Source organism: Labeo rohita, chromosome 12, assembly GCF_022985175.1.
Source record: "Labeo rohita strain BAU-BD-2019 chromosome 12, IGBB_LRoh.1.0, whole genome shotgun sequence".
NCBI lineage: Eukaryota > Metazoa > Chordata > Actinopteri > Cypriniformes > Cyprinidae > Labeo > Labeo rohita.
This window is the reverse complement of record NC_066880.1, coordinates 22,044,208-22,047,781: the sequence shown is the minus strand read 5'-3', so window position 1 is coordinate 22,047,781 and position 3,574 is coordinate 22,044,208. Positions and strand designations below refer to the sequence as shown.

Sequence of the window (3,574 nt, the reverse complement as noted above, 5' to 3'; positions counted from 1 at the left end):
ATGCAGCTGATTTGAATACATCAATTTTCAGTTAAGCAATGAATTAATGCATTAGTTAACAAAATATTTATATTTTATTTATTGACAACAATAGGAAACATGAATAAATGAGTAAAAGAAGGAATAAAAGCATCATAATAAATGCATAAATATACAAGTCAACAACAGATGAAACAGAGCTTTATTCAAACTTATTGATCTAACAATCATGTATTTACAGTTGGTGAACCCCACATCCTATTGCCATCTCAATGCAGCTGTGCCAATTCTGCTGCTGCGCTGTGCTTCACAATCTCACTCTTTTCAATGGGGATGTTGTTGAGCCAGACGATGAGAATCCAATCTGGCTATCACCGTGTCTGCTCGACTACCTGTGAAACATTTAAACAGAGTAAAACATTTTACAATTCATGCTGTCAGCATTCCATTTCTTGACAAATTTCATTTCATGTTTACACTTACATGCTAATTTTTGTTGTAGCTCTATTACTTTTGTAGTGGGCTAAACCGCTGAACTGGTAAGCAGAAGGTTGCTGGTTCACAACTACCTGAGCAAGGCTCTTTTCTCCAGGGGATTGGGGGTCCCTGTAATAAGAGCACTGTAAGTCACTTTGGATAAAAGTTTCATGACTTTATTTGTTGATGCTTTTGAAACGTCTGAAAGTTGGCCTCCATTGACTAATACTGTATGAACAGAAACCGGCAGAACAGAATCACATCTTCAATATATTTTAGTCTTTTTCTAGATGCTCTCACTGGCTCTGAGCTTACTGAGGATGAAGAGGCCACAGCAACATCTGGCCCAGATGAGGCAGTAATGGCAGGTGGAGTGATGGAGGATCTCATCTATGGCACCAGACCATTTCCAGGATGCTGCTGTGGATTTCTCCTTTTTCACTGCTCACACCAGTCTGCAGACATTTCAGATCATACAAAGAAGCACAAATATAATACAAAAGCATTCATTTTAACTTTTGTTTTTTTTATATACAATAATTTACAATTTTTTGATTTCTGTATTAAAATAACAAAATGATCTTACTTTATATTTTTGTTTCAGGTCTTCCTTTCTTCCCACAAATGCTGCCATCACCTGCTCCACCACAAAAGATCTGCAGAAAATGCACAGAAATCACAAATCAAAAGTGCTGTTGGATGTTAAAATAAATAAAATAAAGTACAACTTAAGATTTAAAAGATGTTCTATTAATTTATGTAATGTATACTCACTGAAAGCCTTTGATGGCAGCTCTTCACCGGATAAACACACGTGTGTCTCATCTGTCCCTGTAACATCCAGACATGATTCAGTTACCTCTGTGATTCAATTCTGCATTTACATTTTGAGGTAGTTGCTAATTTGTTAACTGGCTTTTTATCCAACACAAATGCTCCTCAATTTATCAACAGTACTAATGGACAAATGAAAATGGATGAACTCATGTTTAGTTACTTTATGTACATGTGTTTATTTACACAATTTGCATTCAACTAAAGCAGTGTTGACAGCAGTGAATTCTACATAATAAGCACACATAACGTACACCACTCACACAGATGTCTGTTTCATGTTGTGATGTGCTCATCTGCAATTCTCTTACAACACTTTACTGTCAGTTGTTAAATAAACATTTAGTAATCGAAGATGTATATGGCTTATGTAAATCCACTTTGTTGATGTACGTGTGCTTACTGGAGCTCTGCTGTTTGCTATACACAATTAAACGTGTTTTTACAGCAAAATTACAATATACTATTTACTGTCTAGTCTTTGCACCTAAATATACAGTTCAGTAAGTCAGCAAATACAAAGGAACCATGTTTTGGTTTGCAATACTCTCATTTGTAAACACCCTCGTCGCGGTTCTCAATCACGTTCAATGATGACGTATTGCTCCCCCGTGGACTCCTGGGATTGAAAAGTATCCATCGATGAACACTCCAGAATCTGGGCTGAAGCAGTAGGACATCCAGGGATATCTCACCTATTCTTTAGGTTTCGAACGTACTTCTTTCTTCATGTACTCTTTTTTCCTACTATACAGTAGGTAAGTAGGCATATTACAACGCAAATTAAGTATACGTACGTCCGAATCTCGCGAGAATTAGTGCACTCGCCTACTAATTCTCGCCTACTCTTTTATGAATACTGAAGATTCAAACATACTTGCTTGCCTACTGTTTTTTGCCTACTATATAGTAGGGAAGTATGCGGTTTCGAACGCAGCCGATGTGTTTCTGGTGAGGTGTGTTTTGAATGATGAGTGCAAGCCTTCACAGAGTGGATAGGGAAAATAATCTGGATAATATTTTCAGTGATTAACAATTTAAATTCTGCCCTGCACCTCACACAAACCTTCCGTATTCCGACAGAAAGGACGATGCAACGCATCGTCATTTGGACTGCTTTTTGGTACTGCGTTTGATATTTTTACAATAAATAAATGATTGCGATTGCATTTATCTCGCTATAAAATGGGTAGGTTTAGGTTTGGGGGTAGGTTAAGGGGGCTAAAAATCTAAATCACTTGTTGATAAAATGATAAAAAGGCATTGATACGAATATCTTATTAATATAAAAGATGCGTAAATATTTTGTTTTTAGCTGAAAATACAAAGCGATTTGTATGTTTCAAACTTTGAAATACGTCTAAACTGTACGTTTTAGCATCTATAAAAACTTACAAAAATGTATGTTTTGTGCCTCTAAAAGTTACGTATACGTATAAACATTGAGACCAGGCTGGCATATTTGTGAACCGTAATGTAAAGTGTGACTGAAGGTGCTAATAATTTTGTAGGATCTGTACTAACATTATTTAACAGTAAGAGAGCATTCATCAGTAGCTATAGCTGGGACATTGTTATGAGGCTGAATATTTATTATCACTACGCAACTTTTGTAACATCAAACCCTTATACTCACTTCTTCTGTAGGTGAAGCTGGATCACAAATGATTTGTATTAACATAGATGCATTTATGTAAATCGGGAGGCACAATCCCTTCAAAAACGAACGTAATCCACTGCATCTTCAGCAGCTCAGATGTCAGGAGTAAATGACGACTACTATGTTCATTATTACATCCAACAACAGAACACCTCAATCGCCTAGGAGACATTCTTAACTATGTCCCGTCATCGAAACAATGGCAGACAGTTCACAGCTCATTTAGGGCAGGTCTAAGGTAAGATGCCAGTGAATTTTGCATCCGATGGCCCCTTTAAACATTTTCTGTGCATTCAGACAAACATGTTTTCTGAAAAGCTTTGTCAGTATATAATGGGAAAATTGTCAAGCCAACTCCATTATTATGGCAGCAAGATGTGCATAGTGTCATGCCCATGTGTTTGTTTTCGTGTTTGTTTTGCTTCCCATGTGCTGTGTGACCTAGTTTTCGCTTGTGTTTAATTGTGTTTATTTCATTCAGCTGTGTCTTCTTAATTACCTTGTTTAGTTTCTTGTTACTTAAGCCCAGTGTTTTCTGTGTCTAACATCGAGTGTTAATGTCAGTTTGAATGTCGTGATGGGCTATGTGTTTGTTCCTTGCTCCTCACCACAGTAGGCATTCCT

General features: G+C 36.8%; 1 long non-coding RNA gene across 2 annotated transcripts; it reads right to left on the bottom strand.

Moving 5' to 3' along the window:
- Nucleotides 1–336: 336 nt before the first annotated feature.
- LOC127174410 (uncharacterized) lies at nt 337–966 on the bottom strand. 2 transcript variants are annotated; one of them, XR_007828879.1, is made up of 3 exons: nt 772–966; nt 463–585; nt 337–371 (listed from the first exon to the last, which is right to left on the bottom strand). It is a non-coding gene; the product is annotated as an uncharacterized LOC127174410 (long non-coding RNA). The 2 variants fall into 2 exon arrangements; XR_007828878.1 differs by having other exon boundaries at nt 463–510; nt 861–966.
- Nucleotides 967–3,574: the final 2,608 nt, after the last annotated feature.